Below are 16,181 nucleotides of genomic sequence, written 5' to 3' on the forward strand. Positions count from 1 at the left end.
AGAAGTAATATCAGTATCATGGGGATTCCAGAAGTGTAACCAAGACATCTCCATAAAGAGGGGGAGAACCAGGTTCCCTACTCTACTTTCTATGGGAGGAACTCAGGTCAGGTGAAGCTACATAACAGGGAAGGACTCTGGAGAGACATGTGGAGATGAGAGATATGCAGAAAAGAAGGGCATGCTTAATTCTTGGCTTTGGATTTGCAGCAGGGATTTGAGGGACTTGGCGGAGACACAAGGAGGAGAAACATGTGAAAAGGCTGACAGTGGCAGCCGTTATCTTGATTTGTATTTTGATTTTGTTCCTTTCATCCCAGAAATCCTTGGCACCTTTTGCCTCCTTCCCATGGTTCTCTGCCAGGAGATGCCATAGACTTGTGGCGAGGTTTTAGGATTCAGCTGCCCTGCTTCAGGCCAACCCTATTTGACTGGGCATTTACCCACCAGGGGATAGGTGATTTGGGGTGTTTGATTGGGAAGCTGTTATCCTTTCTCTCTGTCTATGCACACTAATCTTATTAAAGTTCTTTAATGCTAAGTATGCTTTGTCTTTTTGTGCAGATGTCAGACCCCTTTAGAGTGTTGCAAGTTTGGGAGTCCCTAGGAACCCCTGGGTTTGCCTACTGACAGATTGAAAATATCAAGGCATAAAAAATTTATGTAAAGAAATAATTGCTGAGAATCTGGGAAATGAACAGACATAGAAGCAACCTAAGTGCCTGTTGATATAAGATGTGGTATAGGCAGGCAATGGCATGGTATTCATCTAAAAGAAAAGACAAAATGTTGCCATTTATAGTGAAATGGAAGGAGTTCCAGGGAATGAAGTGTTGTAGGTAGGTCAGAGTGGCAAAGACAAATATTGGATGTTTACATAATGGACAATTTGGCAAAGCAAAATGCTTATAAAAACGAACAATATTTTATTGCTTAATAAATATTGCAATATTTATTTGTATAAATATTAATTTATGTAATTAATTGCCAAAATTCCCTATAGTTTCAAGTCAGCCTATCCTTTTAGAATATCACCAGTTTAAACTTCTTGAAATGAACTGCTTGACTTCCATATTAACATCAATTTTTTATACTACTTACTCCAGTGGAGATAGAGAGGAGTGCAGTAATAATGGAGAACAGACGTCTCTCCAGTTTGCATTTCAAGGATGTTGACCTTGAATTAACATTTAACAGCAATTAGACTCAATTCAAATATTGCTGTGATGTCCGGGTTAGTTTCCAAACCACAAACTCTGTTATATACCGGTTTTATCCATGTAATCGTGATTCCCCTTGTCCTGGGGCAACCCTCCCCTAAATGCCCTTATCATTATATTTTTTAAACTTTATTTTTCTTTGTTCGCTAGCTGTTTTAGATGTAATGCCAACAAATCACAACTCAGCAGCCCCTCTCTGCTCCTTAAGTTTTACTACAGAACTCCAGAATAAAAAAAAAAAATCTTATACCATATGCGAATGGCAGTCAGAAGTAATAAGGCATTTTCCCCAAACTGAAAAAACATAGGAAATAATCCGTTTAAACTTCCTCTGCTAGATAAATCTCTTTATTACTTTAGTTAGTACATCTGAATACTTGGTCTCTAAATGCAGTAGTATGTCTGTGCCTTTTCTCTCATAAAGAGACAAAGGTGGAAATGTATGCTGATTAAATGTTCAAAACTAAATTTGTAATTCATATGCAAGTAAGAGCCTGTGTAGGATGAAAATACATTGTTACCCTTAAAAAATATGCTTCAGGTTATTTTCACTAGCCTTAGTCTAAATGGTAGAGATGAGTATGACTTAGTGACCACCATTCCCTCCAGGCCTCATTCAGTATTTAGGTCTAAGGCTAAATGGTTGACTTCTTGCCTCTTGTCAAGTGGCAAGGCAGTACTCAATAATCACTACAAAATTTCCTTTCTGGAAAGGAATTTTAATAGAAATACCATTTATATGTATTAGTTGTAATCGTAGTTCTAAGTTTCCAATTAGTTCCTATTTAGGTAATAAAAACAACCACAATTGTTAAAGAGAACTGCATATCAGTTATAGCACCTTTTAAAAATGTTTCCAGAATATATAACCTTGTTTCTTATTTTAATGGTCTCATTTGTTATAGCCTATTAATAAACTTTTTTCCTATTTAGATACCAAGCTTTTGCATTTATAATTAGTCAGAAGCCACCTGTAGGTGTGTACCCCATTTCTGTTGCCATCTCACACTCTTGGATGCTTATGTATTACCAGGAGACACCTTACATTTGGGAAAGTTGTTAATTAGGATAATAGGGGTAATGAAATTTGAGCAAGTGGAAAACTACTTTCAGAAGACTGGTTCTACTTCCCTCATTGCTTAGTCTGGACTCAACTATTTTTGAAGACTATGGTTGGGTCTCATTAAAAATATAACAGATCTTAGATGACTTCCTTTTCTGAGACTTAATACTTGCAAACAAACAAGGGAAAAGTCTTGTTTGGTTGGCATAGTAACTTCATAGATATTTACCACACAAAGGGTGAATCTCATTATATCAGGTTGATCTAATCAGGGTATAAGTCTCCAAAAATACTAAATTTTGTCTTATTTTCTCTTTATATTAGCATTATCTTAACATAAAATTCATTAAGATGAAATAAAAACAGACCTTATTTTAGAAGGCATAAACTTGCACTTTGAAGAATAATTTGTTTTACTTAATATCTTGCTAATTTTTGAGAATTATGAGGAAATGAAAAAAAAAATAGTTTAGTGTGGTGGTTAAAACAAGGGCTCTGGAGTCCACTGGGTTTAAATATCCACCCTCTAGTGGCTATGCAGCCTTAATCCTGTTTCTAATCTAAGCCTGGTCTCCACTTCTATGAAGTGGGGGTGAAAATAAGACCTGGCTTATCATTCCTTCTTCAGTTGGATTCAAGATTATCATACTCTTTATTCCTTGGTCAGTTTGGTAAGTTACAAGGCATCTGTCTGCTCTTTGCTAGGGCTCTGTGCCAGACCTTGCTGTATTATATGATTTGTTCCCTCCACTGGCTTACAGCCTTGCCACCTTTTTTCATTCCTCATTTTCAGTTAGATATCCCTTTGTAGGGAAAATGAAGACTAGGTTAAGTGCCCACTTTTCTCTTCCTAGACCAATTTGTTTGTTCCCACTTCCCCAGGCTACCACACAGCATTGGCATTACCTATTTGTTTCTTTGTACCCCCAACTAATCAGTAAGTTCCAGAGTGTATATTCTTGATTGATATGTTTCCTCACAATGTCAGATACAGTAGGTGCTCAGTAAATGTGTTAATAATGATAATGGTCAACTTGCTTGGATTTGGCTTTGACCTTTCTGCTATTTATATACTTTGCTTCATTTTTTAGTGTCTATTATTTGTTCTTCATGTGTGTCAGTACTGCCTGACCTTAATAGGGTAAGACATTGTCTATTTAATCAACATTTTCCATGTTCACAGACAGTTCATGTGATCCAACCTTTACACTCAGACCAACTTATTCTAAAATTATTTTATTTTAATTATTTTAAGCTCCAGTGTAGGTACTAGTTTTATTTTCTGTTCTCTCACACCTTCTGATTGTCTACAGAAAAGGATATTCAGTAATGTCATGCAATATCAAATGTAGTCTCAAAGAAAATATTAACTGAAGATGGCCATAGAATAGATAATGAATCTGTTAGTTTTAGAGGTAATATACTAAAAAGAAATTCAGTTTTGGTAGATTTAGTACCAGCCAGATCTGAATTTGATTGTTGGCTCTGCAACTAACTCTGTGATCCCAAGCCTTAGTTTCTCTATCTTTAAAATAGGATTGATAAAACTTACCTCATTGGGGTCTGCAAACATAGTATGGTGGTCTATAATTGTTTTATTGTTCTCTTTCTAACCAACGTATAGTCTTTATTAAGACAAAATAGAGATTTATTACATTTACTATGACTACATAGTTATTGGCTTATCTTCTTCCACAAAAAAATATTTTTAAATAAATTTAAAAGCCTATGGGCCTTCATAGTTCTGATCACATAGGAGTGTATGAAGCAAACAAATGGATTTTATGTTCCAGCTTCCAGAGATGGAGAAATCTGGAGACTGGACCAGAATGTCAGGAGAGTACAAGTTTGCCTATAGCCTGCTTTCAATCATCTGGCCACTAAGAAGTTCAATTCCAATATGAGTTCTACTATTTAAGTTAAGGAGATTCAGTCACAGGATACAAGATACATCACTTTATTGAAAAGATATGGTTGCTCTATGATTTTTTTTATAAGCTCAATATTTCAAGTTGAAAATGAAATATTTCAAAATGCTTGTTTTTATATTTTTGTTTATTTACATTTGGTTATATATGCATTTTTAAGTTGAATTTTTGTTTGAGGTGACATTGATTTAGAGGTAGAGATTCATACCTCTTTAAATCACATTATTTAGAGTGGTGATTAACATTGGGAATGAGTTGCTTTAAAATCTGGTTCTTAGCCTCTCTCATTACATCTCCATATACATGGCACATGAAGGAATTATAACTCAAAATAATTTGGCATATAATACATGCAAAAAATGTAGCCTAATTCCAGTGTTCAGATTTCTAGTATTCCATGTCTCCAAATTAATTGAAAATAGTATCTAGGAGAGTTGATTAAGTTCTGCGATTGTACGGAAATTACAAATTAAGAAATCACTAAATATTTGAATGAGTGGTTAACCTCTTGACTAAAATTTGAAGATTAAGAGAGAAAGAAATTATACCCTTGACCCCCACACCCATATATATTTACATACATTTGAGATTTGGGGAGGCTGAATTCAGTGCCTCAGTCCCAGACAAAGTTGGGCAAATGCAGGAGCAAAGACCACCCACAATGGTCGCTGTAGCTCAAAGTAACTCTGACTATATCTCTCCAGGCAGGAAGACCCAGAAGCAGAACCCAGAAGGTGGAAGCCAAGTTTCCTGGTTATTTCTACTGAAATCCCTGTGAGGGACATCACTTTTCCTCCTCTGGGAGATAAGAGGAGAGGAACAACACCTGGAAATATTCTTTCCACACTTTGCCCTTTGGGAGAGTGGGTTGGAAATTTCCACTGTGAAAATGAGAAATGTGTGTGCGTGCGTGTGTGTGTGTGTTTAATTGCTGATATTATCATGTAATATATTTTAGGGCTTTGTCATCAGACAAGGGAGCTGGCCTGAGACACCTCAGTTGACCCCACAACAGCAACATAGGCACATGACCTGGGAGCAAACCAGCCATGCTCTACCTGCTGGGAAAGATGGGCTGGAGTCACCTGCTTCCAAACTCAAGAAATGACTCTCTAAACGGTCTGGTCAGGATTGAAAAGAGAACTCCACAGACACTGGTAGGGGCAAGCACAGAGTCAGTGTTTATTAATAAATGAAAGAGGAAGGAAATGAAACTCTGGGGACCTCTCTGGGCATGAGAGACTCCCCAAGGTACAGGGTTAGGAGTCTATATGGGTTTTAGGACTGGGGTTTGAGAACAAAGGAATGAAATTTTATTGGCTGAGAATCCAAGGAGAATGAACTGGCTAAGAGCCATTTATTGTTGCTAGTTATGATCACCAACCAGCTGCAACTAGGTAGTCGGGCAGGACTCACGACCATCTCCAAGGTGAACACCTTGTGGAAGCTGTGTGCCTGCAGCTCTAGTTTGAACCTGGCTGGCCTCACATTGGTAGCTCCCTTCTTCCATAGTAGCCAACTTGATAAGCTGCAGAAAGATACCACAAGAATGCCAAGGCTGGGGAAAATTAGTAGTAAAAAAAACAATGGGCCAGGGAAATTTATGGGAGCAAGTGTTTGGGCTTAGAGTCAGCTTTTTAACCTCTTCTTTATCATGTGAACAGTAATATTTTGCCTTGAGTCCTTGCCTGTCCTTGTCCCAGGACCCTTCCAAGTCTGTTTAATCTAACTGTGTATACAAATATACAAAAATAATATGTATATACAAATTTGCCTATACATTTGTATATATGTATATACATACACACATATTTTATCATTAATACATAAATATGTGCATATATCTATACACACACTTTCCACATGCACATTCTTATGAAAAAGAGAGAATAAAAGGAAAGTTTTCAATTGTTTTAAGCTGCAAAGTAAGAGTAGTCATAATATCCAGGATGGTGGAAAGCAATGGAAAAGAGCTTCCACTAATTTACTGCAGATAAATTGCCATCATCATTTTTATTTATCTCTTATCATCTATTATATCTATTATCATAATAGGTTATGTCACCAAAATTGTAAAGAACTTAAATATTTGTTACGATAGTACTTTTTAGAATGTTAGACAAGTATGAGTATCTGCTAAGTAGTGCATTTTGCCCTTTTGATCTAAGACCTATTTTTATGTAACATTTACTCATTTTTGGTTTGTATTTCATGTTTTTTTCCAACAAGATTGGTGTGCCATTATTTTATAGATTCCTGTAATTATAAGCTTGATTGTGGTCTCAGAATCTATGTGAATAAAATTTTCAGTGAATAAATGTTTCCCTATTTAAAGTTCAAAAATTCCACCAATATTATCCATCATTGAAATTTTAAAAAAATTCATTTTAACATTAGAGTTGTATATAGTTCATGAATAATACATTATAAAAATAGACAGTCATACCATTTTTGTATAAGGATTTTTAAAAAATCCAAGAATGTAATTGGGTTAAATTTCTTCTGAAAATTTATTCAAGGGAAGTAGCTTGCCCTAATTAAATAAGAAAAATAGTTTACATGTAAATTTATTGTTTATTTTATTATTAACCTTTTGCATATACATACTCCTTTTTCCTGTTTGCATTCTCTGTTACAGGTTACAGGATGTCAGTATAAATCAAAGATGTCACCACGGATTTTCTAGACAAAGTAGCTGTGCTTTGAATTTAATAAGACTACAGAATAAAGGAAGAAATGTTATTTATATTTATCTGAAATTTAAAAAGCTACCTTTAGGTATCATAAGACTCACATTTTCACTTTTCATTGCTTTTTAAATTTGAGTTGAATTGATTTACTCTATTTTACAGTACAAATAGGGCATATTTATAAAATAGAAGAGGTTCTTGATAAGTACTAATGGAGACCATCTATTTGTGTTAGTTTTACACATTTTCAATTTTAAGATATGTGTTATCTTGTTTTTATCTTTCTGTACACATACTGATATTTACTAACTGAAAAATACCAGTAACTAAACTAGCACATAACTTTTTAAAAGAATTCAAATATTCTTGTTAGAGCATTGTTTATTATTTCTAATAACTATTGTTATAACAGAAAAGACTGAATTATATTGGAGTAGTCATATCTTTGTCTTAATCAACCTTGGAAGAATTAATGGCTTTTTGAAAAGCAGCTTTTGATCTATTCAAGTTTAAGCTAAATAAACAGGTGATCAGAGTATCTTTATCGTCCCTAATATTGTGTTGGGGTGTGTGTATATGTGTGTGTGGATTGTTTGCATTTCATTTTTCTTTCTGTCTCTCAATATTCCAGGTCACTGCTGGAAGACCACTGACAGCAGCAAAAAGGTTCTCCATTGTGTTCCCTGCTTGCCTCCACCAGCCCTGCTGTTTCTGCTTTGAGGGCAAAGGAGGAGGCCTCTTCTGTCTCCATGACAACCGCGTGTCCTCAGGGAAGCTGTTTGTAGCAAAAGACCTTCTGAGAGCTGGGGATGGGGCCCTTGCTGAGAAAAACCTCGCCTCATTTCCCCTTTTCCCAGTGCGATTTGTTTGTGTGTGTTTCATTATGTTTCTACATAATGTCATCTACTCTAAAGCCACACACCCACCAGAACCTTATTTAATAAACAAGGATTTTTCTATTATCCAACACATGGTTTCAAATTCCCCTCCTCCTTTTGTATTAACTTTAACTTTGAACTAGTACTTCAATGCCTTGAAATGATTTTAAAAATAAAGATCACAGGAAAAGAAAACACGGCCTTAGTTTGGGAATATTGTTACTGTACATTATGAATATTTGAAAGGAAAACAAATGTTTCTTTAATGCCCAGCAAAAATTCTGTTTTACCATTGGACAATATAGATCTGTGCCACGCACATTATGCAAACCTAAATTTGCCAAGTAAATTCATTAGGATAAACATTTGATTTACGTTTGCTAAAAATTCTCAGCAATATTTCACATATATACTTATCGAAATAAGCTCCGCTTCCCCCAAATATATATATTTAAAAATTTTACCCTATGGTTATACAGAGTTATCCCCTAATCTGAGTGGGATCCATTCCAAGATGCCCGATGGATACTTGAAACTGCAGACAGTACCAAATGCTGTATATACAATGTTTTTTCTTATACATACATACTTGTGATAAACTTTCACTTGTAAGGTATCCACAGTAAGCGATTAACAATCATAATGAAAACTAGAATAATCATAACCATATCGTTCAATAAAAGTTATACGAATCTAGTCCCATTTCTTCAAATACCTTATTTTTTCCTAATTCTTTGAAACGGAGATTCACCACGGGTAACTAAAAACTAGGAGAGCGAAACCTCAGATACCGGGGTCCTGCTGGATCTGGTACTAACTGGCTGGCAGTTACCTTCCTTCTGCTTTCTATCAAGGAAGTCTCATACCTCGTGTTGAGAGTGTAGCACCCTGAATCTAGTGATTTACAATTTGCTTCAAGTCTGCCTTGGGTCAGGGGCCCCTCCTTAGCCTCAGGTGCTGCCTTTTCTTGATGTTGAATTAACATCAGCTGGAACTACGTTTCCCAGCATTCCCTTTCCGCCATGACCTTGGCTCAGCATTGCCCACAAGCAGAACGGAAGCTGCTGCCATGTTATTTTAGGTTTAAGGGGTGGCACATGGCCCCAATCAATGTGCTCAGTTCTGCCTGGTGCTGCGCAGAGCAGCCTGAGGCCCGCGATTCTTCTCGCTCTCGCCAGATTACCTCTACCTCCTCGTGTGCCAGAATCAGACCTATGTGCAGCTCCACCTTGCTGGTGTTCGGCTAATCCTGCAGGTCACCACCCTCTGGATGTTCTTTTGACCTCTGAATCCTGGGCTAGGTACGAGAAAGTTGAGTAAATTTAAGGAGAAATAGGAAAAGCCACAATTATATAATATAGGACGTTGAAATTTATTTTTTTTAATAATTGATAGAATAAGCACACAACTTAGTGAATACAGAGATGATTAAATATGTAGATCTCTGTACCTCACAATTGCAGAGTATATATTTTTTGAAAATACATACAGAACATTTACAGAAAAAGCCTATATGCCATCTATATAGTCTCATAATATTGTATTTTTTTATTTTATTGTGGTAAGAACAGTTCACATGAGATCTACCCTCAACAATTTTTTAAGTGTAAACTACATTATTGTCTAGAACTTTTTCATCTTGCTTAACTGAGGTTTCAGGCCTGTTAATTAGTAACTCCCCAATTCCTTCACTGCTAGGCCCCGGTGACTGCCATTTTAATCCTTGAATCAATTTAATTTGGCAATTTTAGGTATTTCATGCTGTACTTGAGGCTTCATTCATGTAGTGTAATGTCCTCAAGATTAATTTGTATTGTTTTATATGGCAAAACCTTTTTCCTGAATAGCGTTCCATTGTATGTTTAAGCCAATTTGTCTTTATTCATTCACGTATCAATATGAGCATTTAAGTTTGTTTCCACATCTTAACTATTGTGAATATTGCTGTAATGAAAATAGGAATACTAATATCTTTTTAATATCCCTATTCCAGTTCCTTTGGGTAAATAACCAGAACTGTGATTGATAGATCATATAGTATTTTAATTTTTTGAGGAACTTCCATATGTATTCCATAGCAGCTGCATCATTTTGCATTCCCACCAATATTGTGCACAAATGCCAATTTCTCCATATGCTCACCAACACTTACCTTCATATATATATGTATATATTAATTCTTTTCTTTTTCTAATGTAATTTGGAAAGTTTTCAACCATTATTTCTTCAAATGTTTTTTTTTTCCTTTCTCCTTTTGGCACTGCCATTACTTTATAGTGTGCTTTATGGTGTCTGACATATCTCTGAGGATGTCTATTTTTCTTCATTTTTTTTCTCTCTCTGTTCTTTAGTTTGTAATCTCTATTGATCAATACTCAATTTTACTGATTGTTTTTGTTCTGCCAACTCACATTCACCGTGGAATCCCTCTAGTGAATTTTTTTACTACAGTTACTAGGTTCTTCAACTCAGATTTCTTACTCCTCCTGCCCTTTAAGGTGGTTGTTGCTGCTTGGTGTTTATTGTTTCTTTAGTGATTTGGCAGAACAGGTTTTGTGAAGTCTATTTCCTCTACAGTTTGCAGCCTCTGATTTCCCTGCTCAGGTTGTTTTCCTTATTTTTACCTCTTAGCCCGAATAGCTTGGGGTTGCCCTTGGGTCAGTACTGGCCAATTTTTGGTGAAAGGTTGTATTTAAGCCCCTTAGCCAGTTAGATTTTGACCTTTTGCCTTTGATGTGTGTGTGTCCCTTCTGGCAGTTCAGAGAGTTTGGATTTTTGGCCCTTCAGCCAAGGACCAGTAGCAGAAAGTTCTCTGTGATCCTGAGAAAGCACAACTTTGGACATGTGTAGTCTTTCAGACTGCTAGGGATGAGTCTAAATTTATTTTTATTTCTGGCCCCTTTGGAGTCACCGCTGGATCAAGATAGTTTATGTTCATTCAGTGTTTGACCAAATGTATTTAAAAGTTCTTGTGTAAATGAGCCTTCCGTGCTATATTTGTGGGTTTGTGTGTCATTTGGGGAGTGTTTTCGTGTCTGCCCCATGTCTTGTTCTGATTTCTCCTGAGTAAGGTGAATCTCAGTGCATACATACAGACTTCTTGGCCACAGAATTGGCTGCGACCTAAGGTGGCTCATTTTGGTTTTTTCTTTTCTAGCCCGACTTATTAAACTTCTGGCTGCTTGACTGATTTGCTTGTAGCGTGGGACTATTAAACTACTTTAAATAATTTAAAATTATTTAATACTGTTAAATTATTAATTTATTAATTATTTTAGTTTCCAGTAATACCCTTGCTAAGGAAATCTGTATTTTTTTATTCCAAATAAAATCAGTGCCCTCAGGAAACTGCTCCGGGGCTCCATCGCTATGGCCTGCCCTGCCTCCTCTTCCATGAACTTAACACTAGGAGCTAAGGCGGACTTGTGCTCTTATATCCCCCAGGTTCAAGCTCATATAATATGGGACTGGGGTCGGGGAAAAGGATGAGTTGTGGCTCAAATGACACAGAACCTGACTCTTCTCACTGATACTTAGATTTTCTTAAGTTTGTTTCTCCATTTGTTGTCTGTCCTTAGGACAGTGTCCAGAGACCTTAAACATTTATTCTGTATAATTTCCACCACTTAAATGGTTGTTTTGCTGGTGAGAGACTTCTCTTTCTTACGCTGCCATTCCAGAAGATTCAACTGTTTGACATTTTTAATGCATTGCTAGATCTGGTTTATATAGGTAAAATACATATTACATGTATTATTTTTTCATTTATGTAAAATTGGCCAATATTTTTTTTCATTCTGTTACTGTCCTTGTCTAGGTTTGGTATCAAGGCTTACTTTGCTCGAAATTTGGAACCTTATATGTGTCTAGTATCTCTTTGTAAGGGGAGGAGGGATTTCAGTAAAACATTAATTTAGAAGCTAAAGTTTTTTGTAATTTTATTTTCAGTGTCGGAGTGCTGTTTATTTCATAATGTATTACTTTTGTCTGTTTTTCAAAACGTTGGAAATAAACCAATTTGATATATTTTATCCTGTTACTGTAATTATTTCAATCTCAGCAATAAACCATAATTTTGTTCCCTTTATATTCCTCCTACAGCTTACCTTTTTTGATCAATCTTGCCAGAGGTTTAAAATATATTAATTTTATTTCTAACAACCAACACTAGTCTTTGTTCATTCTATTGCATTTTTTTTGTATTTCATGAACTTTTATATCCATCAATCAATCAAGCAATCATCTCTCTCCTTGCTTATAGTTTCCTTGAAATTATTTTCTTGGTTTTAAATTATTCCTAGGTTCACTGCGTTTTCTACCTTTTTATATACTTATATAAGGATTTCTGACTATAGATTTACTTGTAAGTACTATTTTAGCTTCACCTGACAATTTCTATAGTGTCATATTTTTGTACATTCTATTTTGTACTTTTCATTTTATTTCTTTCAAAAGTTATAAAGAAGTGTGTTTTCAGATTTGATATATTCTTATACAATCTGAATATAATGAAATCAGTGCTTTGGAATTTTTAGCTTGTTAAATCCAACATGTAGCTCGCCATTGTTTTTGTTTTCTTTTGAGTATTGTAAAGATATCTTTGAGATTTTCTTGTTTCTCTTTTCTTCTTCTGAAGAATATTGGCTGAGCTTACCTCCAGAGTTTATCTTTCCTGCATTTGGAAACTCTGAATCTTCAATTCTTTGCATGATTGCTTTAAATCTGTCTCACAAATGCAAAGTTTAGGGAGCTGCTAGAAAATTGGGCAGTTTCTATGCTGAATTTAGTTTCCTTCCTGTGGTTCTGTTATTTCCAACTACTTTGCATGTGTCAAACTCTGTCTTCTGATTTCTCAAGTAAGACTGCAGATTTTAATATAAATTTCAGTTTAGTGTTGACTGGGTTCTGACCTCAGATAAAAGTCATAATAAACAGTAAACTCATTCAGAGCCATTTCCAATTTTGTGACTTTTTCCAGTCCCTCTCTAGTACCTAAAGATTATTTCTTTTTGACCAGAATTTATACTTGTTATCTATGAGAACATTAGTCTGCCAATGTTGGCTACCTCACCATTTCCAGGAAAAGAAGATAGACATGCATTTTTGAGCCTCCAAATTTATTCTAAAATATTAGAGTCCTAATTGAATTGCATTCAAATCAAAGAAGATAGTCTCATAATTTTTTATCTCTCACTTACTATACATATTTTAACCCCTACTTTGTTTTACTTTTTTAATATTGTTAAGTATCCTTATATCTTATATCTGAAGACTACGTGGGCGTTTTCTCCCCACTCTTATTCTGTGGCTCTGTTTTCTTACATTTGTTTAATTATTTGAGTTGTTATTGTGACTGCTTGCTTCTTGAACTTTATTTGTGGGAACTCTGAGGTCTGGGCTGCACTGTGGTCTTTTTTTTTTTTTTAAGATTTTTTTATTTATTTATACAAGCACTGGGTACAGTCAGAAGTGCGGGAGGGTGAGAGAATTCACCAGAGCCAGAGTGGTGAGCAGAGCAGGCAGACTGACGAAGAACACTGCTAAGGGGAGCAGCGGGAGGCAGGAGAGGTCTGCGAGCCATGTGGGACCCTTGCCCAGGGGCCGGGGATCGAACCAGTGCTGCAGAGGCTGCGGGCAGCTTTGCAACCCAGTGCTCAACCGCTGCGCCACTGGGGAGGCCCTGCACTGTGGTCTTTTAGAAAGGATTTTGGTTGGGTTCTACCAAAAGCCTAGAACCATTAGAAATTGTGTCTGTTTTAAATTAAATTTTGACATACACCATTTTGTACTGGGCCGATACTGTGAATTTGAGTCATAAATTCAGGTTAATTCTGGGCCTTTGGCTATGAATCTCAAGAGAGACTTTTCCCATAAACCCAGAACTAAGAGAAGATAGAAAAATTTGTGTGCCACGTTGCCTATCTACCTGCTTTTGCAGATTTAAGACATTTTAAAGCATGCTTAATTTTTTTTAAATAAATTTTATTTTCATATTCCCCATACAATTGCAATATGCTTAATTTTTTTTTAATGTAGCGTTTTGTGGGTCTTGAGTTTATTCAGAATATCTAACTTATATTGGATTCAAGTCTTTGTCATCCATTTCCTGTATTCAGGAACTTAAAACCAACTTATAGTTCCTGGGATCACCAGAAGCCCACAGAGTAGCCTCTGACTTCAGTGTTTGTATGTCTTTCTCTAACAGCCTCAGGGAATTTCTCTTGCTTTCTTATAAACTCAACCACACATTAGAATGATCCTTTAAAAATACTTTATTTCAGTTCTACATATTTTATGATAAGATAATTTCAGGATAGGTTTTTTATTATATGATGGAAATAGATATCCTCCAAGCAAAATCCTAGCATCATCAGTGTATTATCAGTGTGCTCTTGAATTATTACAATGAAAAATATCTACATAATTAAGATAATGAAGTAAAACCTTTGTTTTTATCCCTGTAACATATTTCTAACTGAGGACAGCTGAATAAAATTGCCATTTCACTGGTAGAATTAATGAAGTTTTTTGTTTTAGTAATTTCTGTTAGGTAATATATATTACTTATAAACCTAGTTGTAAGGTATAAAGTTTTTGAAAGATATATGTATATTTTTAACTGATTGTGAAGGTGAATTATCAGAATTTAGATGATACTAAATTTCAGAGTCATCCTCAGTAAGGATTGAAAAAATTTTTTGATTTCATTGTTTGGCACTTAAATATTTCTATGTGTGCCTAAGAATCAATCAATCAATACTAGCAATATTTCTGGGTTTTTTGTTTTTCACTCACTTTTTAAAATGTATTTATTACATCATCCTTCCTGTTTGTAAAATGTATGATTTCCCCGTGAAATTCCCACCACCAATTTATCCTGTGCACCATCACCATAGTCCCTTGTGCCCTTTCCACCCCTGTCTTGATCCTTCTCCTTCCTCCTCCCCTACAGGATGTCTCTGGACTCTGGTTGCCTGTTGGTTTTGATTTTTACTTTATAGCAGTTACTTTTTTTCCTGATCCTTTATTTGGTTCCTCTACATTCCTCCCTATAAATGAAACCATCCAATTTTTTTTCTGGCTTATTTCAATGAGCGTAAAAAGATACCCCATTGATTGGGAGAAAATTTTTGCACACAACATTAATGATAAGGGACTGATCACAGAGATCTATAAAGAGCTAATGAGACTCAACAAAAACAAAGTAAACAACCCAAACCAAAAATGGGTAGAAGAGCTAAAAAGACACATTTCCAAAGAAGAAATGCAAATGGCCAACAGGCATATGAAAAAAATGTTCAACATCACTTGTAATCAGGGAAATGCAAATCAAAACCACAATGAGGTACCACCTTACAGCAGTCAAAATGGTATGTATTAAAAAAAAACTAGCAAGAACAAATGTTGGCAATGATGTGGAGAAAAAGGAACTCTTCTACACTGCTGATGGGAGTGCAAACTGGTTCAACTACTATGGAAAGCTGTGTGAAGGTTCCTCGAACTACTAAAAATGGAGCTTCCATATGATCTAGCAATTCTACTCCTTGGTATCTACCCAAAGGCCACAAACCCAGTAATTCAAAAGGACACCTGCACGCCTATGTTTACTGCAGCACTATTTACAATAGGTAAGCTATGGAAAAAACCCAAATGTCCAAAAATAGATGACTGGATCAAGATGTGGTACATATACACAATGGAGCTGGTAGCAGTTTATCTAAAAACTAAGAGCTACTGATACTTGGCTAATCATTGCTAACACAAGAAAGAAGGATGAGAAAATCAATGAGGTGTGTCCCATATCTTGCAGGTACTACAGTCTGTTAAAAGAGAGAGACTGCAACATGGGCTGATAAACACCATCACAGATGCACTTTAGAAAGTCTGAGAAGAAATGATTTGGTCTAAAAGAGGAAATATGAGGGCACTTCCTAATAGATGGTGATATTTGGGTCGGTTATTAAAAGATAAGCAACAGTTTGTCACAGGAAAAAAAGAGGAAAAGACATTTCAGGCATCAGTGAGAACATGTACTAAGACAGAAGAAATGTCAAAATGTTGTAAAATTGAAGATGATGTGGTTCTGTGGGAGAGGGGCATGTGCTGTGGTGTGGTGGCCAATGGTAGATACTAGAAGTGGGGTATGTGAGGGGCAGACTATGTAGGGTTTTTTTTTTTTTCATTCAATAATAATAGGAAATTCATTCTCTGAGTATTGGGGTGCTGTCAGGTTTTGAATGTTTCAGACATATACATCAGTATGTCAGTTAGCAGAATTGTAGAGAACAGAGAGATTCTAGATAGAAAATGAGAGGAGAAAAACTGCTGACAAAAAAAAGGCCCTTAGAAATCAATGACAACAAAAGTTTAGATGCATCAAATCATTAGTTCTTTTCTCTGTG

Source organism: Talpa europaea (assembly GCF_964194135.1).
Source record: "Talpa europaea genome assembly, chromosome: 1".
NCBI lineage: Eukaryota > Metazoa > Chordata > Mammalia > Eulipotyphla > Talpidae > Talpa > Talpa europaea.